Raw genomic sequence first — 26,158 nt, forward strand, 5'->3', positions numbered from 1 at the left:
ATGCGTTTCGGTTTGAAGGGTGGGGCAGCCGTTGTAACTATACTGAGACCTTAGAACTTATATCTCAAGGTGTGTGGCGCATTTACGTAGTAGATGTCTATGGGCTCCAGTGACCACTTAACACCAGGTGGGCTATGAGCTCGTCCACACGTCTAAGCAATAAAAAAAAATTTAAAAAAAAATTGAAATCTCAATCGGAAAGTATCTCCTTAAAACAAATTATCATTTATAGAAAATAGATGCGAAATTTTCCGGTAAAAAGTATATTTTTAATTCGATCGTACTGGCAACATTTACTTGTTCAAATTGAAAACTACCAGCCATGAATGAATTAATAGTTACAGCGTGAAATTAGCGCTAATCACCTTATGGTAGTAATTATATTGAACTGAAGTGCATATCATTGCTTTGAATAGGTAAGTAGGTAGGTATACTTCGCAAAACGAAGTAAGCTGTAACAATATCGAATAGTTTATGTAACAATACACCCTCAACGACTACGTAACTACAATTAATTGGCCCACATTTTGTGTTCCAAAGATTTGTTTCGCTAATTGAAGCAACAATGTGTGGTGCCTATCTTTTCTACTCTTCATTATTAGAGTAAAGGCAGACGACGCCACTAATTAAAAGATTATGTGTTTTTTTTCAAACTGGAAACCGTCAAGCATTACTTGATACTCAAACCTACATATATGCACTTAATTGTCACCAAATTAAGACTTGAGCCTGTAGTCTCGATACATTGTCTATTGCTTTATTCTTATCTGATTCTTGACTTTTGGATCACAACAGAATAAATTCAATCGTCTACCGTGAAGGGATTCCTTTGAAAGTTGCTTTAAAACATTTCACTTCAAAATTGATATTTGAGGGAAAAAACCTATAATTTGTTGTGATTATTAGAAAACTCGGTGATCAGAGAGCATGAAATATTACGACTATCGAGATGAAAGCCGCGATGGAGCTCATTACCGAGCCGGATGGACACCGCGATCCGTTCGCTCGTTTAACACCTAGAATCATTATCAGTTTTAGTGTAAAACATCTGTAACAGTCAGCTCTTTTAACATCGTTTATCCTACACTCTATTGGGCTATTCTTCAGAGAACGTATGTGATCTTGGTCGTCTGCCACTAAGTTTGTTCTAACTGACCTTGTTGTTCCCCAATTCTTGTTACCAGATCATTGCTTTCGTCCTTTCTTATCCCTCTCTCTCTCTCTCTCTCTCTCTCTCTTCGATCGGTCCCTCACTGCTGAGGATCGTCACTGCGTCCGATTCCGTCAACCAGCTGTCTCCATCGATCCCGTTTTGTAGCTTGATGGAGTGCGTCGCTGACAAGTACCCTCAGTTCCTCCGCTATTTGGTCCGACCATCGTTTGGGACCTCTACCCCTAGGCCTTTTTTTCTCCATTTTACCGGTCACCACAAGGCGTTCCAAATTGCTGGTATCCCTGCGTGCAACATGACCAAAATACCGCAATATTCTTTGTAGGCAGGTTGTGGATAGACGTTGTATCCCTAACTTTACTTTTTACTGCCTGAAGTTTAAGATAAATAATTGAAACTTCTACCGTTTGACTTCGGTTCATATTCGTTGACGTTGACCGTGGTTTACTGATTCTTTCTGACATAATCCATATGACTATTGCTATTAGGATTTCGAGTCATAGGTATGTCTTACGATGTAAACAGCCTACTCATCGGGACACCGGCGGGAAGGCAACCGTGGCTAAGCGTTCCCCTCCTCATACAGTTCTAAACGAACGCTTTATAATAAAATGAAAACTAAAACTATCGCTATACTGTTCTGTACAATATCGTAATTGTCATAACCATTACAATTCACGTAAATGTTATCAGATCTCTATTAAGTTCATAATCAATTACATTAACTAATGAAATTAAGCATTTGTTTAATAATAATAAAACTAATGTCTTTATCAGAAGATAGATCTCATTAATAATCACCACATTATTTAACAGTAAATGAGTGTTTAATATTTAGTTAATGGCATGCGACTGAAGTTTAGTCAATAATAAAGTTTGCACGATTCACAGTCGCTACAGCATTAGAAAAACTAGTTCTCAATTAAGGTTTTTTTTTAATTCGTACAGTTCACATGTGAAATGTTGTAATAGTCTAAAATTACCCAATACCCGCGCACGGTGTGTTGATTGTAATGCTGTATCACATTTTATTGGCTCCCACGATTGATTTACGGTCGATCTATAAAATTGAATGCCGTAAATAAATACGGGTGAATGGCTGTGAAGTTATGATATTAATTTACTCTTAATCGGTGGTTAATCGTCGTGGGAGCTTCTAAGGTGTACAGACATAAAGATAGGTGAGTTATATACATGTGCAAGTTTTCAATTTTTTAATCAAGCATGACTTTTCTTAGTTTCTGGATATATTTTTGTTTACTTGATTTACATTTATGTAAAGTCGTCGTGGCCTAAAGGATAAGGCGTCCGGTGCATTCGTATCTAGCGATGCAACGGTGGTAGGGTCTTGTGTGGTCTGTACCTACCCTGCCTATTTCTGCCGTGAAGCAGTAATGCGTTTCGGTTTGAAGAGTAGGGCAACCGTTGTAACTATACTGAGATCTTAGAACTTATATCTCAAGGTGGATGGCAGCACTTACGTTGTTGATGTCTATGGGTTCCAGTAACCACTTAACACCAGGTGGGCTCGTACACGCATCTCAGAAATCTATATAATAAAAATGAATTGCTGTTCGTTAGTCTCGCTAAAACTCGAGAACGGCTGGACCGATTTGGCTAATTTTGGTCTTGAATTATTTGTGGAAGTCCAGGAAAGGTTTAAAAGGTAAATAAATATGAAAATGCTCGGAATTAAACAAAAATAACAATTTTGTTTTTCCTTTGATGTGTCCCCCGTCGGACGGATTCCTTTTGTTTGTTTTAAATTTATTTTATACAAAAGTTTCAGTCTTTTATTTATGGATTGAGGCAATACGAAGTCTGTCGGGTCAGCTAGTAACAAATAAAAAATATGTAAGCGGCCGTTTTGCTTAAATAATGTGTCATACGTCAGCTTACAAATACCGGTATGGTATCACAGAGGAAAAGAATACAAAACGAAAAATTAGTTATTTTAAGACGTTTGACTCAAAAAAAAATTTTTATCAATTTGTTGGTTGCATCAGTGTAGGTAGGATTTGTCGATATGTTACGGCTCAACCGCTTTTTTCAGTGCGAAAGGTCGTATTACCGTTATACGACGAAGCAACTTCGCGACCTGGCGGACCTTCCATACGATACATGAAACGTTGCGGGTTTGATACTGAATTGGTCTGTAGCCGTTTTTAGTGTTTGGCCGTCTTGAACATAATCCAGCGGGCCCGGCGGAGGTGGTCCTGTTATCAAAACAACAAAATCTAGAATCCGATTGCAACGATTTACCGGAGAGGTGTGGTTGAATTGATTGAAATTAACCAAAAAAAAACCTAATATCCGATTTTAGCGCTACCTGTCCGCTCCAACTCCAATTCCAAACTACCCAGGAATCTAATCCATAATCCTATACACATTAAACATTGCTTTAAAATCGGTTCAGATATATAGGAGTTCAGTGACAAACACGCAGTATACTTATTTGCTTAGAACATGCTAAAAAAACATTTTAATAAATCTTATCTCATGTACATCTTATCTCATTTTATGCATTAATGTTACCATTACAATTTAAATCTGCACCACGCCTGCGTTTCAGACCTACTCAGCTTGACCACTAAAAGTTAGCGCATACTTTGTTAAAGTAATTTAAATTTACCGCATTTCTCAAGCATCATTAAAACCACAGACGCAGTCACGGGCAATCGAAATTGAAAGAAAATCGATTATTCGTAAAACAATTAGTGATTACAAGGAGGTCAGACTGAACCGATTCCGAGCGACCTCGTTCTATCAATATTTCGACACCTCGCTTATATTATATCGACACAAACTGAAATCGATTATAGATCCCTTCGATACTATTTCATTTAACGCGTGTTCTGTTTCTTACTTTTTTCATGACTTCGACGACAGGCGGTCATATTACCCACTTAATGATAGTTTTACGACTAAACGCAGACCTTCATGTATGCTGTACTGGACTGAACTCGGGTGAATGGCCCCATTTCAACGTTTTCTACTCTCCTATTGCAATCACATGATCCAGTTCGACTTATTTTTATTATGACTTCAATGAATTATTTCAGTCACATCTTCAGTATGTGAAGTGTTATGAATCCCCAGGCGATGGGTTATACGAGCGACAAAAAGACCAGGAAACCACTAACTACCCTGGTTATTTCTGGACTCCCTTCAATAATTGAAAAAGTCAGCTCACAACTAGAGACGGACGACGGTATTAAGGTTAGGGTATTAATGTAAGGGTATTACAGTCTATGGACTGCGCATGTTTAGAATCATATGGGTTTATGTTTGTAGGAATTAAACAAAAAAAATTAAGAGTGGAACAACCTTCCAACATCAGAAATGCAGTACTGGATTATGACAACTAACCGCCTTGCCGGACAATTTTAAACAATAATATTCTTACTATAGATAGTGGACTTCGTAGATCTTAATGACGACCACAACGCGGCGACGTGGGCGACTCCTGCACCGCACTAATTGTTTATGGACATTTTGCTCTTGCATCATACAAGTGTAGTCTGACACCAAATTACTCAAATGTGGAATGTTCCATTGATAAAACATGTACGGCGTAAATGAGATTCACTAGATGAATTACAGCGAGATACATTAAGATACACTTTGAAAAACAACTTCACAACGTAACGGAAAAGAAGATTCTTGGTAATAAACTAAAATTGCCGGATTCAAACATACCTAATGGTGACAGGGCGTATTGTGAACTCAAGCCCACGTAAGGTATCACTATCCCGCCTTTTTCTACAGCGAAGCAGTTATGCTCTTCGCTTTGAAGAGTGGAGGCTGCGCCATAAATTTATATGCACACTATAAAGACCCGGAAAAACAGGATTTTTGATATTGTAATTGCTTATGCAAAATTGTTGTACTAATTGCTACCGGCATTAAGATCCACTATAATTAGTGCGAGTATCACGAGCTGTTGGGGTCAAATCATGAATCGTTTTTGTTCTTTCAACAAGCGCACGTCGTCGATTTCAAAACAAAATGTCCAGTGGCACGCACGTCCCACATCATGTACCGGGCATATTTAAGAAGCGATAATGATGAAACAAAAAGCCCTTACAAAGACGTTATTGTTCACCAACAACACGTAACGGGGCGGTGCCGATTGATGCCGACGAAACAATACCAACGGCTGATCATTATAAAACGCATTGCCTGTATCGACTCGGTGAGTCGCTGTAAGAGAGAATTGAAAATCATCTTGATGCCTTGATACTGAATGGTGAAATCTAAATTTGGATTCGTTCTTTTTATTTTTTAAAATAATATTTGGAAAAACAATCTATTTAATGTGTAACTCAAAAAACTAGTTAAAGCTAAGATTTAGGATTGAACTGGAAAGTATTCCGAAATATTTTCAAACTGTACATGTTAAACATGTTAAGCTTTTCGTAATTTTAAAAATACAGCAAGTACTACTAAAGTACTAAAGTACCACAGTACTGCAATAAATGTACGGTGTTTTGATTTATTTAATATCGTTCAAATATTAGCTCGGTCTTAGCACCTCTTCAATAATATTAATTAATAATATAGTCTGTGATGGTCACTATGGATGACTAGTCGTTTAGAGCCCTCCTTATTTAAGTGTACTGCTAAATACAATCCTTAAATTAATTTTAAAACAAACTCTCAGTATTCTCCGATATCTCGATACAATCGTTAACAGTTCGGTAGGCAGCGGCTTGGCTCTGCTCCTGGCATTGCTGAAGTCCATTGGCGACGGTAACCACTTACCATCAGGAGGGCCGTACGCTCGTCTGCCTACAAAGCCAATAACAAAAAAAATGTTCCTGGAAACGTGAGATAATACGTAAATATTATAAGATTTCTTAGTTTTATATGTTTGTAATAGAGCCTAATGTATGCACAGTCGAGTTCATAGCGTACACTGATCATAAGCGGTCACCCGTTCCGAACTGGTGGTAGGACCTCTTGTGAGTCCGCGCGGGTGGGTACCACAAGCCTATTTCTGCCGTGAAGCAGTAATGCGTTTCGGTTTGAAGGGTGGGGCAGTCGTTGTAACTATACTTGAGACCCTAGAACTTATAACTCAAGGTGGGTTGCGCATTTACGTCGTAGATGTTTATAGGCTCCAGTAACCACTTAACACCAGGTGGGCTGTGAGCTGGTCCACCCATCTAAACAATAAAAAAAAAAAAAAAATGACGCTCGCCGTTCGCCTTCGTTCTATCAATGATAGAAGTCGCGATTAATAGAAGACCAATTAGAACTAGAATTATCCTAAAGACGGTGACCCATTACAAGTTGCAACATTAAACACTGCGTATTTTTAAATTTTATTATTTCCTTATTATTATATCATAAATTCTGAAGTAATAGACGTCAATTCCGAGCCTGAAAATAGTCACTACGACGTGTGAGAGTCTCATACTAGAGACGGATGATACAGGATTAATAGCGGGTTATTGAATCCTTAAATATCAACCTCAATGAAGGAGAAGAAAGGCGCATAAAGGGAATACCTAGTGATAATTATCCAAATCAATCCTCTTCTTTTTTCTTTTTTTTCCTATCTTTGCTGATAGCCTTGAGAGGCTATTTCAGCTTCGCCCTAACATGTAGGTGAACTCACGGGGTTCAAACCGGAGTGTTGTTAACACTAGCCCTGGCAAGAGCAGTGCTTCGCAGAATCTACCACCGGATCGGAAACGCGACCCACTGAAAAGATCCTCCGAGAAATTCAGTGGGCTGTGTCTATGGGTTAAGATCAACCCTACACAAACACAATAGCGCAGAAATTAAAGTTAAAAAAATAGAAGTAAACAAAGAAAGTGAAATATATCTCGCGCTTATCTGCGCGCGCACGTCACGGTGTAGAGCTACTGATAGCGCTTATCGGAGACGTTGAGAAAACCGTTTTCCTTTCCTATAAGTATGCGATAACATGTAACCTTGATCTCCGCTGTACCGCAGCGTGCGCAGAGAACTGATTTTTTTATTGCTCAGATGGAGGGACGAGCCCACGGCCCACGTGGTGTTAAATGGGCACCACCTTATGCCACGGCCCGGTTTGTTACATGAATCCCCAAATTTCAGTTTTACAGTACAGCGGTTGCCCCACCCAACGGTTTTGAAGTCTGCGTGGCTTAAAGGATAGAACGTCCGGTTCATACGTATCTAGCGATGCACCGGTGTTCGATTCCCGCTGAAATACGTACTTAACAAATGTTCACGATTGACTTCCACGATGAAGGAATAAATAACATCGTGTAATAAAAATCTAACACGCAAGATGTGCTCCGCACTAAACATTTCACTCTCCCCCTTTGCCTTTTCATGAGTTCTGTCTCATGCGAGGCTCGGACGTGCGTTGTTGAGCGACAGAAGGTTTTAGTCGGTTCGACTCCGACATACTGGGGATACCCCGCCCGCCATCCCCAGTGGAGGGTTGGCCCCGGGGATTTCCTCCTGACAAAAAAAAAAGCTGCCTGCGGGATTGCTCGATACGAGTAAAGCACGGCCTCTTATCCTTTAGTTCAAGACAACTTAACAAGATGTTCTTTTTATTACCTGACAGCTGCGATATGCGACGATATTAAAGACAACACAACCCCTATATTCCTACACCGTCTGATTGTGTCGCGGGATGCAATACTAATTAGCTTTCTCTCGAGTTACCTTTACTTTACCACCAGGAGATGAGATGATAGGCTCGTTGATAGGATAAATAAAGAAAAATGTATATAAACATAGGAGGTCAGACAGAAGGTATCTACAGAGTCGCGTACCCACCCGCCTTCCAAGGTATGGATCAAACTGTTATTATTAAGATCCCCTGACCTAGAAGCTTTTGAGTCTCTTTTTTATTTACACATAACTTTTCTTTCCAAAAATGATATGTTTTATATTATAATAAATAAGATTCCCAGTTTCTTTGGAGAACTCGGGAATCATACACGGATATCGGGCGCGGTCGCATCTTGCTTCTTCATCATCGAAACATTTAGTTATTTGTGAGAAATAATACAAGTTACTTATTTAAGTATAATCCTGGAGTATTACTGCACTTACATTATATACACACGAGTGAAAAACACGAGAGAGAAAATAAACTTGTATCCTAATTAGTTCATCAAATAATGCTAACATAATATCTTAGTCTCAGTGTCATCAGTCGAAACGCTAATTTAAGAACAAGTGATCTTATTAGATTAAAATACAATAACAAACCTAGAATCCCTTACATAGAACACGACCGAAAAAAGCATCAAACGCGTGTCAGACAACAGATACACAGTTTTACGCAAAATCATAAATTAAACTTACCATAAATATGTTCCATGAATACTATTATCAGCACTGATTTATTGATTCGGATAATAATTAAACTTCACAAACCACGAAATATTAAATTTGCTTTAGTTGACGACGCGCACTCAGAGCGATCGTTCAGCCGCGACTGGCCCAGACCGTCGGCCCGTCGGCAACGTGCCCAAGCGAACAATAAGCTGGCTGTAGCATCGACGTAATATTCGTAAGCTTTAGACTCGGAGCTTATATTATTATAAAAAGTTGACTATCAAATTTTGTAAATCAAAATAATATTAATAACTACTTTGGCTTCTTTTCTCACAAAAAAGCAAAATATGAAATTTAAATTTTAAAAAAAATTCACTCACTGTTACGTTGAATCCGTTTTTTTTATTGGTGACGGCAGAAATAAGGTTTAAGAATTTAAATGAAACTCTCACAGCATTGGAATAAGGTAATAATTACAGTAGAATAAGATACACTATAACACACACGAGAAGAAATTACTAGTTTGTTATTACCTAAACTATCTAAATAAACTATCTCCCGTGACGAAAAGACAACAAGCAGAAGAAAAATAATTATGTTCAATGCTGAACGGCATTACCGCTAGTCATACTGATCACCTCTTTAGTCTAGTGGCTAGTGACCGATGATTACTGTAACACGTGCCACAGTTTCTATTCCCGGTTGGAATCAATATCTTTATTAAATATGTCTGTAGTTCGAGGTCTGGGCGTTCTTATTATTATCGTGCATGCTGCGGTACACGTAGCACCGGAGAAACTCTTTTTTTGGGGCCTTTTATTATACCTGATTATATCTTATTTTTATTATTCTTCACTAATGTATTTTAGATAAAATAATTACTCTCTTATAGACGTCGATGATCACAAAAAGTACAAACCCTGCAACGGTACCTGCGCTTAGCCATTCATGATTAATTCACACCAAGTTAAAATCACATAAGATCCTCTCCTAGACGAAGCTACTACCTGACAGCAGTTAATTCATACTGTTGGTCAACAATAGAAGAAAATTCCTTAAAGTTATACTACCTCAATACCAGTATTAGAGACTGGACGGTATTATGCATAAGGTCAAGTTCAGATTTTGAGGCCAAATTGCTCGGGATTCGTTCTGCATTTAAATAGTACAATGAGTTTACTAATGCTACCATTTACTATCATATAATTTCAAACTATATATCATTAAAGTGCAACTGATTTAATTTTCACATAAGTAAACAAGATTTATTTTTTCTAACTAATCGTTCGTAGCCTAAGGAGGTAAGCTCACGGGCTCAATTTCAGAAAATTTGCTACCTGGCCCTAGCAAAAACAGTGCTTCACAGAATCTACCACCGGATCGGAATTGGGACCCACTGAGAAGATCCGTTGGCTCGTGTCAATGGGCTAATTCGCACGCCGAACTGTATATCGTAATAGACGAATTCGACGAAGGCGGCGACCGGTGCTTGAAGAGTCTAAAAGCTCCGTAAATAAGATAATCAGGATGCATAGTAACGTACGTAGTAGAACGGTTTCCAACTGGAATTTTATTTGAACTACTATTGAAAATAGATCCTGGATGACTTTATTGGTGGGCGATGGCATCCGTGTTATATTTGTGGAATCTCCGGCCATGGACAACCATAATTTTAACATTATTTCAGCAACACATAGTAAAAAATTTATGAATGTCTCACTACCGCATACATCATGCACAGCATCTGCAACCCATGTGAATCAATCTCTCGCCTCGCACTCCCACCAATTCGAAGGCTCTAAAGTTAGACAGAGATGTAATATCCGCAGTATGAGCTCCCTCACCCCCGAAATTCAAAAAGGAGATACGATGAATTTATTCCTAACTTTGGACAATCAATAATACTTATCAGAAAACGAAAACATTCAGATTAAAATTAACTTGTTTCGTTCTTCGTTCGTAGTATTTAAAAATATTATTAAAGCAATGAATGTTTGTCATCTAGAGTTTTCTAAGACATTAATCCGTTAGTGAGGAAGGGTTATAGTACAATGTACTTACGATAGATGGCGCGCTAGTAGTTCCAACAAAGTCGATGTTTTTAGCAGTGGAGCATCACCAGAATTTACATGTTTATTATAATTAGCGCAACAGCTAAAATAAGATGGAAGATAGTGCAGATGCGACATCTCATCAAAATCCACTTCGCATCAAGAAAAGAAAAATGCATGATCAGAATTTAATAAGTGGTCCAAGCTAACAATGGACATCTAATTGATATTTGTATGTTCTTAAGTCCATGGTCGTTTTTGACAATGTTAATGTCTGTTTAAACTTGTTCGTCTACCTCCTTAATGTAATTACCATCATCAGCTACTAAATAGTTGTAATAGTTTAGAAACACACTTTGTGAATAATAGTCATTAACATGTAATAAGCGAAAACGATATGAGTTTACTAGAGCTTAGGGTCGCCGCACACGGGCCACTATCCACATCCACAATCGCCGCCACTTGAAGCCAGAAGGGGCTACAAAAGAAGCTGACGCGCGAGACAGCCACTTGTGATCCATGTTGCAGTCGGTGGCCGCTACTTTTTTTAACGCGTGCTTGCTTGGTGGTAGGACCTCTTGTAAGTCTATACGGGTACGTACCACCACCCCAACTATTTCTGCCGTGAAGCAGCAATGCGTTTCGGTTTGAAGGGTGGGGCAGCCGTTGTAACTATACTGAAATCTTAAAACTATATCTCAAGATGGGTGCCGCATTTACGTTGTGCATGTCTATGGGCTCCAGTGACCACTTAACACCAGGTGGGCTGTGAGCTCGTCCAAACCATTTAAGCAAAAAAAAAAAGTATCATAATGGACTCCAACAAAAAATGAAGGGAGAGAAGGGGTGTATAGTCGCGCGAGTGGCTTGTGTCCGCGTTTTGTGGCCGAGCCGACCACTAGAGGCGAGCAGTGGCGATTTGTGGCGTGTGGAGACCACCGACGTATACACACAGTGTGCGGCGAGTCCATGCGAAATGTATGGAAACAACAGGACATAGGTCGGTGGCTGCGTTTTGTGGTTCTGGCTGGTGGCCCGTGTGCGCCGACACTTAGTGTTGATAGAGCATACTGCGAGTTCTCGTCGGTGAGTACCGCCTTGTCGGTTCGGTTTTTAAGTAGTCGTGCATCCTGGTCTGAAGAGTGGACAGCCACAGTATAAGAGAAAATTCGATTAGATGTCGCTTGGTGGGTGGCGGCATTTACATCGTGATGTAGGCTGTAGGAACCACATAACGACAAATATATATAGCGTGTTCGGAACGCGCCCGTAAAAAGTTTAATTGCAAAGAAACAATTGTCATATTATGTATTTTTTATAAGTTTTTCTTTTATTTTGTCTATGGTTGTCAATAAACTGTCAGCTACGAGATGCGCTTCTTAATTTTTTTATTGGTAAATCTTCCTCCTCACAAACCCAAAATATAAGCAAGAAACTGTCCGCTACATACATGGCGCAATTAAGAGTTTAATTATATAACAAGATATATATTTTTTCATACAATTATAAATATCTTCTAACAATAAACAAACTTATCTATCTATTACCCAGAGATCAAAGGTCATCGTTTAATACCGTACTTTAAATAACTTTATTGGTTTTTGTTTAAACATTTGACTTGGGTAACAGATAACGACCCTTTTAAGTTTTAAGGGCCACCGAAATGCTCTCACGTTATGTAACATGTCTTTTGTAAAACACATGTCTAAAATATTCTACTCTCTTACTAATACTTTCATATACTCTTAATAGGCAGTTGTTTCATCCAATGCTCTGAGGAATTGTTTGAGATGATCCCATCATCTCGTTTTCACCACCGCACCGCCCGCCACCGGAGTTGAGTTCATCCATACTACCTAGAACCACTGCGTTCATCCACAGTGCGCTTCCAGAGATCTTTTTTGCCACGTACCACCCGGCTTTAGAATGAGCTCCCCTAGACGGTGTTTCCCGAGCGCTAAGACATGTCCTTCTTCAAACCAAGCTTTTGTGGAGAGTATACTTTACGGCAGGCAGCGGCTTGGCTCTGTCCGTTGCATTGCTGAAGTCCATGGGCGACGGTAACCACTCACCATCAGATGGGCCTTACCCTCGTCTACCTACTAGGGAAAAAAATATCAAATTGTAATTTTAAGCTTTCATAATAAATAATATGGCACAAAAAATGGTCCCACTAGTGATAACTGCTCTGCAAAACTAATTGTTATTGGTATAATAAGTAATATAACTGGAGCAGTTTAGTGTGGCAATTGAAACTAAGACTTAGGTCGTCTGTGGGTACAATAAATCATACATTTGACCCCGGCAAGGAGCAGGGTAGCAGCAATTAAAGAAACATGACTAGCGCACTGAAACTTAAAACATTGTGATGTGGCTGATGTCATACTCATTTACAAAGTTTACTTCTTCAATCAACAGTGCTTTAGGCTCTGACCTCAATACTTACTATGTATTAAGTAGGTACATATAAGAAAATACAATCAATCTTTGTCTTACTAAAGAGTTTGAAGGCCACTTTAGTAAGCTACTTCTTTATTGTTTGTTTAAAAATGTGTACGCTTACAATTGCTCAGAATTGCTTAGGAATTGGTTTGAGATTTAGTCAAAGTAGCAATTGCATTGGGATAAGGGTGTATAGGATCCGGCGAACGAGATAAAAGAAGATGATGTGTAATACGCGAGTTACCAAAGAGCAACTGATAAACCCCGACATACAAACTAAAGGGTGTCTCAGAATGTTTTTCGTTTTTGAATTGATTACTCGATACTGCCATATGATCTGGACTTTTTTGGCTACAGAAATGCAAAACCAGTATGGCTACAACACCTTTTTCCAGCAAGATGGAGCCACTTCTCATATTACAAATGGCTCATTAGCTGCTCTTCAAGATTTAGTCCCTGGAAGAGTGATAAGTCGCCGAGGAGACATCAACTGGCCACCGAGGAGCCCTGATTTAACGTCTGCTTATTTTTCTTATGGGGCTACCAAAAAAGTAAAGTTTACAATCCATTGCCCAACCTGAATGTTTTGAAGCAAATAATCACAGAAGAAATCAACTCTTATTCCAAGAGCGATGCTCCAGCGAGTGATTGAAAAGTTTAGCTCCAGGTTAAATGTGTATGAATAAGTGCATGGTGCGCATTTGCAAACTGTTGTTTTTTCATAAATAAACTTCAAGAACTGCTCTTGAATTTAACAATAAATAAAACGAGTTTTAATAAATATTGTTGTTTTTTATTTCACAGCTAAAAACGAAAAACATTCTGAGATACCCGCTAGTTCTTTCGAGGTATAGAAAGGACTAATTAACATGAATAGTATAATTGAGTACAAAGACGACATTATCAAATGGACACATTAAAATTTCATAGTACTATGTACTCAATCTCTTTTTAGATTAAAATAGCAAGGTAATACAAGTATGCTCGCCATGTCTAGACAAGCGTGTAAGCGGTATTGTAAATATGCCGCAATATTGTCCTGGCCACCCCTCTCTGCAACGTTTTTACGACTATTTCATGGAAATAACAAACCATAGGACACAATAACCCGTTTCTGTCGTTCGTACCTACACAAAATTAACGAACACGAAAGAGAAAAAAATACTTCCTATATTTCATACATGATAGCAGAAGTTACCAGGAATCCATGTTTGAAAGAAAGTAATTCTTTGATCTTGTGCGTTTAACGTGCTGACTGATGTTTGGTGCAACGTTTGACCTAAAATGGATGTTTTGAATTCCGTCTTGTTTCTAATTTAGTCTGTTTATATTTTTTTAATATCACGTCATGTGCATGCATGTAGTCGCTTTTATAAATATATTTAAAATAATTATTAGAAACGGGGAAAGTACGTTTGCTTGTTCATCCTTTACGTACAGATTTAGATTTTGTTTTATAGCTTAGTATCATTTGAAATTTAAAAGTACTAGGTTAGCATAAAACGAGGGAGATATAACTACGTACACTCCAGTGAGGAGCGCACACGGACTTCTATTTTCCTGTAGTCAGGTTCTTATTTGTAAGTACAGCTGTTTAATAAATACGCTCTTGACATAAAAAAATTATAAAGGCAAAGTATATGAAACAATGGCTGTAGAGGAATAAATTATAATTACGGTTGCTTTCATGCCAACTAGCGAAGGCTGAAAAACAAGGGGCCGGCTCAGCTGTGCAATCGTATGACTTCACTGAAGGCACATGTTTCACTCTGCTCCGGAATACATATTGTAATTACATTAACAAATAAACAACAAATGTTTTTGAATTATTAATTGAGGAGCATGACCTCGGTGACGACGTAAAAATGTTGTGTCGGTATTTTAAAAATAAATATTTAAATAAGTGTTTAAGTCGAGTGACGCGCTACCTTTACATTATCGAACATTTTCAATTTTTGTCTGATATATGTATTTATTATTTATTTATTTATTTATATATTATAAAGCTGAAGAGTTTGTTTGTTTAAATGCGCTAATCTCAGGAACTACTGGTCCCATGGTTAGATAGCCCATTTATTGAGGAAGGCTATATAACATCACGCTAAGACCAATACAAGCGGAGCACCAATAAAGAATGTATCAAAATCCGGTTTTTTCCCTTTTGAGAGCCTCCGCTGCTTGCGCTGCAGAAACGGTTGAAGTTTCGCTAAAATAATGTATGACAGAATTGTTCCCCTTTAAAAGATCTAAAAAAGTCCGCGACAGCATATGTCTATACGTTAAGGTTGGCTCACTATAATGTTTTTTATGCTAACCAAATTTGTTCTAAAATAAAGCATTATTGGCAACTATTCCACGCGGACGAAGTCGCGGGCAAAAGCTAGTGTATTTATGTATTGTGGTATCAGGGCAATAAGAACTATGTAATTACAAAGCGTAGGGGTCCCTTTTCTGTAAAGAGACAGACATGACCGAGACTCGAGCACAGAGCACTCCATCCCCTCTCTATTGTTCGCCGCGACAGACCGTCTGGCTGCAGTGCCACTTGCACATCCGTACTCAGCAAAAATTAAGAGGACGATCTCCACCATAATTTTCAAATCTGTTGAGTAATACGTTTTTGAAATGCGAACGTTTATTTAAATATGTACTAACCCAAATTATCATTATTCTTTGAGACAAATCTGAAGTAGGCAGCGATTTTAAATTGATATAATATATTTAAGATCTCAACCAGTACCTACCAGTCACTGGTGGTAGGACCTCTTGTGAGTCCACACGGGTAGGTACTACCACCCTGCCTATTTCTGTCGCGCAGCAGTCATGCGTTTCGGTTTGAAGGGTGGGACAGCCGTTGTAACTATACTTGAGACCTTAGAACTTATATCTCGAGGTGGGTGGCGCATTTACCTTGTAGATGTCTATGGGCTCCAGTAATCACTTAACACCAGGCGGGGTGGGAGCTCGTCTACCCATCTAAGCAATAAATAAAAAAGTTAGTCAATGTTAAAGAAAAATAAAAATTAGAAGCGTTTGACGGGACGAAGCTGCAATAATTGTATACGAGACGTCTGTCGGTTTCCGTCTCGTCAACAAACGATATTATTCCTTTTAATAGCTTTGATCCGCGCCCCCTCGACGCGCCGCGAGACGGGCGAGGCTAATGTCAGGGCGTCCGGCGGTAAGCCCCCGGGAATGCTTCATATTAATATGTTTTGTTGCATACCCGCTACTAATCCGTACCGTTTTACCCTCACAATCCAACCTGCCGGGATTCCGCGCTCATTTAAACTCATTCTATTTCTGTTATCGTGGTACGCTCCATATTTCTACGGATTTATTTACAGTTCGTGTAATTTTTTATTTCAAATTTAATGTTAGAAGTCTTTACGACCATTAATATAAGTATTTTGTTGTGATCTTAGTCAGCTAATGCTGCGTACCGGTTAGGTTGTGAACCTGACATTCTCAAGCTGTTTGTGTTAGTTCTTCCCCATCATTCATTCCCAGTATCTTCAATTTTCTGAACTCCTCTAATTTTTATCATGAGCAGCAGTAGCGAACGCGCCGTGAGTGTCCATTTCTGTCCTGGAGCAATCACGTGTTTTTTTTTATTGCATCGAGGGGTGGACTAGCTCACAGCCCACCTGGTGTTAAGTGGTTACTGGAGCCCATAGACATCTACAACGTAATTGCGCCACTCACCTTGCATTATAAGTTCTAAGGTCTCAAGTATAGTTACAACGGCTGCCTCGCCCTTCAAACCGAAACGCATTACTGCTTGACGACAGAAATAGGGAGACCACCCCCGCGCGGACTCACATGATGTCCTACCACAAGTGTCCAGCGTGAAAGCCAGTAATGTCTTTACTAATAAGTCAACGGCTTGTAACTTGCTGATATTCATGAGCGATGGTGACCACGAAACTTTAAGTAAATACGGAATTTCGTCGACTTTGGATGGTAATAAAAAAAATCAAAGCAAAGGAGAGAGTTCGACTTTATTTATATCTCCAGGTGGAAGAATAAGGTTCAGAATAAAACGATGTATTTTTACAAGGATTACCCGAGATCGCTTTGCTTCTTAGCGTAGCATTTACTCGGCTCCTTTTACGGAATTTAGTATTGAAACGGCACCATCAATCTAGTGTGAACAGGCAGGTGACCCAAAACGGTCACATTACTAATTAATAAATTATGCAAAACTCCTTAAAAGGCCACTTATGTCTTCATGAAGCTATTTGCGACTGGTAACAAGCCTAGTCAAGCATTTTAAATATTTGTATTCTAATTTACTAAAGTTTTCTTACTAATTTTGCCTAATTATCCCGTTGTGGTTATAACAGCATTTAAAGTTATACGGTGAATTCTAATTTAGTTTTGCAAGCCGTCTAGTAGGCCCGATCAGGCGGTAGATGCCAACCAATAACCGCGAGCTATCTGTGTCCCGATTTGGGACATCACGATTGAGACTGACCTCAAAGCTCAAGATAAGTATCAATGCGATCCGGTTAGAACTTTACACAAGTGGCCTGTAAATTCCACTGCCCAGATAAATAAAAGAAAAAGTTCTTGACACTCGAATCTCTCCTCAATAATCGATTTTTAAAACGGGTAATACATCGGCCATAAGCCCGTATATACACTCTGCCATTCCATCAGACTTCCGAAAATAGAAGTATAAGTAATACTGATGTAAGTTATTACCGCGGGTGGTCCACCGAAGGAAGTGTGAACAGAAATGTGAATGAATCAAATACCAGAACGTGAACCTTGATCGATATTACGTCGTAAAATAAGCGAATAACCTAACAGACATGAAATTGATCAGTAGTGATACTCAGAGAAACTCATAAAACTGCATTTTACGCCTTTTTTTCATGTCCTACAAAAAAAAAGACACTATTTTTAATTCAAATTTATTAAAATTTATTTTCAATTTTTTAGCTCCATTTTCTATAAAAGCATACTTATTTTTTTAGTTTTTTTAGACTATTCTATATTTTTAATTTTTTCGTTTAATTTCAATTTTTTCAATTTATTTTTTAAATATTGAATTGTCATTGGTCCTTAATAAGTATACCAAATTTCGAGTTAATCCGACGTTTTGAAGGGGGTCAAAATCATGTTCAAAGATTCCGTTACAAACATACATACGTCTGAAGCTAATAAAAGCGTATTAAAAAACAAGTTTAATCGGCATTTCTTGGGACAAACGTGTATGCAACTGCAACGTGAACTTAGATCCTTATAACAAACCGCACAATAAATAATAATTAGGTAGTAAATTATCTTATAAAGGCAATATATTAAACTCGATCAAAAATACATGTTAGAGAACATTCGCCACAGCTCTGAGGCCATCAACCGGTCGACTTTAGTGAGACGGATGGCCGCGGGGAGGATGCGGGCGTTATTTTAAAGGGCGGTCGATGTTTCCTCCTCTTTCGGCGACTACTTAATTAACTTATGTTACGTTATTATTGTAAACAAATAGTCCCAGCCACTCGCGCCACGAACTACACGGGAGCGGGATAGCTGTCCATTATTAGCTAAGTTAGTGATACAGTGATCACATGGTTTAGCGAATAGTCCGGTTACCGTCCTCGTCGAACCCGTCGCTTGCGACGAAGGGCTCGGCGAGCGAATTAACACAGCCCACTGAGTTTCTCGTCGGATCTTCTCAGCGGGTCGCGTTTCCGATCCGGCGTTAGATTCTGCGAAGCACTGCTCTTGCTAGGGTCAGTGTTAGCATCACTGCGGTTTGAGCCCCGTGAGCTCACCTACTAGTTAAGGTTACGCTGAAATAGCCTCTCAAGGCTTAGGTAGGAAAAAAAAACACAGAATAATATCAACTGAAGGTCCCTCCGCATTAATACAATATGGTGCATGTAATCTGTAACACAAAATTGCAATGATTGCAATGTACCATAGTTAATTAGGTGACAAACTAAAAATACGACAATCTAAGCAGAAACACTGAGGCATTAGTCATGATTTTTCAATAATATTTTGCAGTATTGTCATTGTGCATTTTTCATTTGTAATTTTAGTAGGTTGTCCGTGACGTACATTTGTAATTCGCGCAGCTGTGAATATCGTTAATCGTATGAAAAACATCGATTGCTTGGAACTATGCGCACTCCACCTGCCTCCCGCTGATGGTAGTATGACCTAACCTGGATGGTCAACAACAAGTGGTTATGGACGCATAGACGACAAACAAGTAAACACGACTTAAAAAAAAAGGAGGATGTTCCACCGTTCGAAATCCATTGTATTTTTTTTATGTGTTACTTCAACTTTATCAAGATTTGACCAGTAGTTTTTTAGTTATCCTCAATAATGCACATTGAAGTAACCAAGAGAAGTGTAGGTAGATAGCTGTAACTGTACACGTTGAAACAACAGCGTAATGAAAATTGCTTTGCGATAGAAATGTGCTGATAAGCGGTTATAACGATAAAAACCGCACTTAAAATTTAGTTTATCTGCTCTTTATTATTCATTATAATTTATAAGTGATAAACTTACAGCACGCCGGGGGACAATCTAAATCATCTGTACTCTATAGCAGCAGCCGCAATCAGTTCACAGCTGAAGAGTCTGCAAGTCCTCGTGTACCCTCGCCACTACTAAGGATGTTGCATACAATAACTACAACCGATCATTAACAAACAACACACTTTTAATTGAATCCATTATTACTTAACTACGATCTGTTTGTCGGAGATGCTGTTAAAAAATAGATGTTTTTCTATTTGTGAATGTAACGGAGAACACCGGTAATTGACGGTCGGTCGGCTCCGGAGGAAGCGTGCTGCTGCGACTAAATATATACATAAATATTTATGCCTCTCGATTTGTACTGACACCGATTGCTTCGCACTGTCTTCGGCCTAAAAGACAGAAGATTGAGAATTTTATTTGTTTATTAATAAGTACATACTGCTATTTTTGTATGCAGCTATCCTAAACTCACGCAATTACAATGTATTTGTCAAAAAATTCGTAGATCAGTTGGAGCATTTGATCGTCTTTTTAGTCTGTCGTCTCTATGGGGTCGGGGTTTTTTTTTTATTGCCCTTGTAGGCATACGAGCATACGGCCCACCTGATAGTGAGAAGTTACCGTCGCCCATGGACTTCAGCAATGCCAGGGGCAGAGCCAAGCCGCTGCCTACCCCGAGTCTGTGTTTTGTTTTCAGTTGGAGTTTCCATTTTATTGTTCTGTTTTTTGGTTTTGGGAACTCTTGTTCTTGTCGATAGCACAGGAAAATATCCTAGTTTAGAATTGTTAAATAAGAAACGTGATAGGAGCCAAAACTGTGCCTTTAATGCAAGACATTGAGAGGCTCTAACACTCTTCCATCCCACGTGCAATGTACTAGATCAGATCCGTGACGTGCGTAGCGGCGTGTACACTTCCGCTAGGACCGGTCCGGGCGGGTCCGTGTTGCGGGCATGCTCTGTGACTGCGGGTAGACCAATAAAAGGAACGTTTTATTTTGCTCCAAATATTTGCAGTACGTGATCAGTTTTTCGTCGCATTTGTTCAAGAAGTCTGTATTGACGATGGTAAAACAGTTTTTCTATACCCATATTATAAAGAGGAAAGATTTGTTTGTTTGTTTGTTTGTATTGAATAGGCTCCGAAACGAATGAACCGATTTGAACAATTCCTTCACTATTTGGAAGCTACACTATTTCCAAGTGACATAGGCTATATTCTTTTTTAACAAAAATGAGGGATCCTTACTAAAACTCCAATAATGTAACCCAAAGTGTAAAAAAATTACCTAAAATATTCTTTACATCGCGTGCCCTGCGAATACTATTGATGATAGAATAACATAATAACTACGACTTTATAGAACATATTATTTACAAAAAGTGTCGCGACAGCATAATATGTCTAACTATTACAGCTATGCGGCAATAAGTGTTCTTTTATTTAAAAAAAAAACAGCGTCAAGTATCGTTGAAATTTTTGTTAAAGACCCGAGTGGAGCCGGAGCGGGCCACTTGTATAATATAAATCTCGATTATTAATTTTGAAACGGTTCTGTTCAAGGGAACAGCTCGTGTGCACGTCACAGAAAAAAGAAAAAAATATGTAACTTCGAATATCAAACAAAACTGAGAGCAATCCAGACATTACGAAAAAATGTCTTTACGCAGATACTTTCTATTTTGTTGAACAATACACACAATATGCGAACAAAAAATTCATACGCAAACATGCGTCGCGGTCCAAGGGCTTACGCAACGCGTGTACGCGAAAGCCTAATTAATTAGTCACAGTAATCACAATGATTGCCGTCCAGTCCACTGCTGCTAGCGCGCCAGGGAAAGTGGAAATAAATGCTATACATTTTAAAATACACGCAGATTTTGTAGGCTTTTGTGTATGTATGTAAATTTGTGTTTATGTAACAGCCGACTAAATGACAGTTAGCCAAATTTCGTAATGAAATGGTTGGGTTTACTGGTGGTAGGACCTCTGTGAGTCCGCGCAGGTAGGTACCACACGCCTGCGTATTTCTGCCGTGAAGCAGTAATGCGTTTCGGTCTGAAAGGTAGGGCAGCCGTTGTAACTATACTGAGATCTTAGAACTAATATCTCAAGGTGGGTGGCGCATTTACGTTGTAGATGTCTATGGGCTCCAGTAACCACTTAACACCAGGTGGGCTGTGAGCTCGTCCACCCAACTAAGCAATAAAAAAAAATGGTGTATTTTTTAATGTCCTCCAGGACACTCAGCCCACCTAGTGTTATGCGGTTACTGGGGATACACAAACATGAATACCCATCACTACCCACGCACTATCCTACACTTCAGCCCGGAATGCGTAACTGCTTTACGGCGATAACAGTAGGATGTCGATAACTACCCGGGCGAGTTCACGTTACGTCCTACCACCAGCAAAAACCGCTTACAATGTATGTTGTATGTATGTACAAAATGCAATAATGTATTCTAGTACACTGGTTTAATACGATTAGAATTTTTTTTTATTGCTTGGATGGGTTGACGAGCTCGCAGCCCACCTGATGTTAAGTGGTTACTGGAGCCCATAGACATCTACAACGTAAATGCGCCACCCACCTTGAGATATAAGTTCTAAGGTCTCAGTATAGTTACAACGGCTGCCCCACCCTTCAAACCGAAACGCATTTACTGCTTCACGGCAGAAATAGGCGGGATGGTGGTACCTACCCGTGCGGACTCACAAGAGGCTCTACCACGAGTAATTACGCAAATTATAATTTTGCGGTTTTGATTTTTATCACACGATATTATTCCTTCACAGTGTAAGTCGATCGCGAACATTTGTTGAGTACCTATTTCATTAGAAAAATTGGTACCCGCCTGCAGGATTCGAACACCGTTGCATCGCTAGATACGAATGCACCGGACGTATTATCCTTTAGGCCACGACGACTTAACAACTAGTAACAAAAAAGCAACAATTTTTATCGACTCCTGGTGTGATTCCGCCATGATGACATTGATAACTTAACGGACTCTATCCGCGAGCTCTCAGCACACAACGATCTTTAATTGAAATATTATTTGGATCTAAAAATACTCAATATATTGGAGTTACATTCTCTATACATTTTATGAAGGGCTGTGTAAAGACATTTTAACTTTTTCGTTCCCATAAACGTTACATGCAATGAACATTATAAATATGTAGTATGAAAGTACAAAACAACACAGAAAATAGCTAATAAAGCTAAACTATATAGTTATTGCAGTTTAACTATTATTGTTATTTGTTTCAAATAAATACCTTTCGTTATTCTTTGTTATAGAACTTTTATGGTTCTCAAAAATATGTTTGCTTTTAAGATTATTTTTTGCTTTTTTTTTTCATAACCTTATATGTTCGCGTTATATAAATCCTGTTATAATCTTTGAGTATAATTAGTTCAAATCTAATTCCGGTAATCTCCTGTATCAGAGCCTGTTTGAATGTAATGCAAAATATTGTACAATCCTTGTTTATCTTATCATCTCAGAAAACACCATCGCAATAACATCTATAATTATTTTCAAGGAAAGTCCCGTGAAACAGATGCATATACATACATATATGTATATTAAACTTTATGCTTTCAAAGTGTAGCTCATAGTTTCGTTGATAAAACATTACGCAAAATGTTTTAGTACTAAGTAATAATGTCCACAGAAGGGATCCGTACAAGTACGTACACCGCGTGGGCGTGAAGATGTTTCTAGGTTGATATTATGATCGCACTTGTCAACTCTGACGAAACGTATTTTGTGTAACATTAAGATAATATTTGATATTGTGATCAGCAATTACATCTTTCGGTAGTCCGTTTACACCCGGATTAAACCAATCTTATTGTTGGTAAAAAATTTAGCTGCAGACGGACAGACGTGGTGAGCTTTTACCAAACTTGTCAAAATGGATAGTGGCTTCTACTTCGTGATCTGTATTACGGGCTCCAGTAATTACTTAACGCTAGACGGGCCTTGAGCTTCATCTGTACTATTGTATAAAATGATTGGAAATCGTAAAATTAATCAAAAGTCGTCATTAATGTCTGGACTATTCAGTAGTTTAGCAGCAACTGTCTACTTCTTCGTTCGGACCAGGAGAGTTTTTCTATCGGTACCAAACAAATAATTAAATGAAACTAATAATTAATTTACTAATGAACTCATAACAAATTTTTTGATAACATTACCTCTGTGCTGGGACATTTGTATGTGAAAGTGTTGAATATATTATAACTATAAACATATTTTAGCAGTAATGGGTTTATGTGTTATATCATTAACAATCAATGCATTGTTGTCAACCGAGGAATACGTGAGTTCTGCTCTAAACTTTTTTTTTTATTGCTTAGATGGGTGGACGAGCTCAAGCCCACCTGATGTTAAGTGGTTACCGGAGCCATCTACAACGTAAATGCGCCACCCATCTTGAGGTATAACTTCTGTAGGATAATGGTGAGAGAACGTTATTGTATTCCAGCTCGAAGTATGTTCGGATTATGATGGTCACTTAGCAGTAAGTGTACTACGATTCTCATTATCGAATCTTCGGTCAAATTGTGATTTTTTCAACACCCAAAGTAGATACATTAAGCTGTCGATCTTAAAGAGTTTTAAAATCGAACTCCATTTCAATGCACAATATGACTACCGCGTGCTCTGAACCAAATATCCTATAAGCCCCTTACACCGTTAAAAGCCCTTCTGTGGCCCTCGCGCCGGCAGCCAACAAAAATAATGTAAGTGCTGCTATAAACAGCGCCACAGATATGCATTGCCAATAAAAAATAAATAACTCGAGTCTGGAATTTTTAGAATGCCGATACTTATACGCCTTTTACGTACATTCAAATACTTTAAACTTCACTTTCATCTGATTTTATGGTTTGAGCTGCCCGTATCATTTGCAATCTTTTGCAATAATTTAAATAAATACAGCAGAGTGGAATATTATTGAGACGTAAAGTGCGCTACTACTGTGTCGTCTGTGTACAATTATAATAGTTTTCTCTTTTTTTATTAAATCAATTGTGCAAAGTAACTACGTTATAAGTTTTCACAAAACAAATATTATTATGCTACTTTTTTTATATACAAAAAATGTCGAATCAGTTGTAGTTTTAGACATTCCACTCTTTTATATCATAAGATATAACAGTCCTATTGATTGAAATAATAAAGACACCCTTAGCTGTCTTATTTTGCTTTTGTGTTCGACAACAGAACTATAGAATAGAATAATTTTTGAAGAGTTTTAAAGTTGTGCTGGAATACCTTGTCCAAGAGAAAAGATCAGCCTACATTGGCTTATAAAAGCAAAGCTTGATAGCTGAAGGATGTATATATGAGGATAATATTGTTTCACACACACAATCAGCGAATTTAGGGCAAACATCCTCACTCTTAACACAAAGATGTGGCGATTCAACAAGCTCACAAATGATAAAACGGCGACATCCTGCCCAGCGGTGAGCAGACGGTGTCACGCTCGTAATAAGAGGTACACGCACCGGAACATGACTGACGAATAGTTCATAAACCTTGATGAATCCTCTTAGTTTTGTGCCCGCGGAGAGACAAATGAGCTCACAAACATTAACAAAAGCTCTATCAGACTCATGGAGTAACCCTGCTATAGTTTACTGAGAAATATGTTTCTGGAATGGGTGTGAAGAGCACTGCTCCCCGAAATTAAAAGTGTTGTAATTTTGCATCGAAGACTCAAGATAGCAAGTAGCGACTTTGGTACATATATACCTTACGCTTTGTAGAGATTACGTGCTTCGGATCACGGTTTAAAAATGTCTATTAGCCAATAAAAAATAAAACATTATTGACATAGTTTTTGTTATTTTTGCCGAAGTTTTGAACAAACTTATCAATTTTCATGCGAGGAGAGCATTTGTTTTTTTAAAATTTAAAGTAATGCATTTTAAAACAATATCAAAGTAAGACTACAATTGTGTGTATATTATAATATTATAGTTACGTAATTTGGGATAAAATATATATTTTTACCTAAAATACAATACCAGCCTATTAGCATAAAATTCTGTTCTTTTAATTAAATCTTGACTTCATTGATACCGCCCACCCAGGCGAGGAGACGTCTCAAATCGAGGGATGAGACTGAGGAAAAGTTTATGGTAATAGAATGTATTCATTTTTCAAGTGACCAAGACTCATAGATGTTAGTACAACTTAAAAAAAAAGAACTATTCAGCAGTAAACAAATTTAGGTAAGACGCCTCAAACAGCATAATAAATAAAATCGTCGACAAACAACACCACCAAGTGACCGAAAATAGTGACGAGCGCAGTGGCTCGGCGCGGCGGCGGCGGCGGCGGCGGCGGCGGCGGCGGGTACTACTAGTATTATAATGCGCGCCGACTGACTTCTCGTTAGTTTTACGATGCTTTCCGGCCTTCAGGACGTGGACGAAATTAATTTTATATCCTCGAATACATTTTCACTCTGTTTGTCTAAAATTAGCATCAATAATTTAGACTACCGTTAAATTTATTGACTTTCAGCTATTCTGAACCCACAAGTAACACGCACTCTTTTACGATGAGCTCGATATCAGTGGTGTTCGCAAGTCATCCGTTTTAGACAAACATCATTATTCATTTCCATCGTCCTCACCCATGACTTAATAGGTGTAACTA

The 26,158-nt window shown here is 38.5% G+C and overlaps 1 protein-coding gene across 7 annotated transcripts in view; it reads right to left on the reverse strand.

Moving 5' to 3' along the window:
- Positions 1 to 26,158, reverse strand: part of gas2 (growth arrest-specific protein 2) — an 86,649-nt gene that overhangs the window by 38,904 nt on the left and 21,587 nt on the right. The window contains exon 1 of one of the 7 annotated variants that reach the window (XM_012688361.3): positions 8,489 to 8,637. The exons of 5 other annotated variants lie outside the window; for them this stretch is intronic. The gene's annotated coding sequence lies outside the window, so the exon portion shown is untranslated. Of the gene's footprint in view, positions 1 to 8,488; positions 8,638 to 26,158 lie in introns of those variants that run through there. One more of the 7 variants, XM_012688358.4, reaches the window with a different exon arrangement.

This window comes from Bombyx mori, chromosome 14 (assembly GCF_030269925.1).
Source record: "Bombyx mori chromosome 14, ASM3026992v2".
NCBI lineage: Eukaryota > Metazoa > Arthropoda > Insecta > Lepidoptera > Bombycidae > Bombyx > Bombyx mori.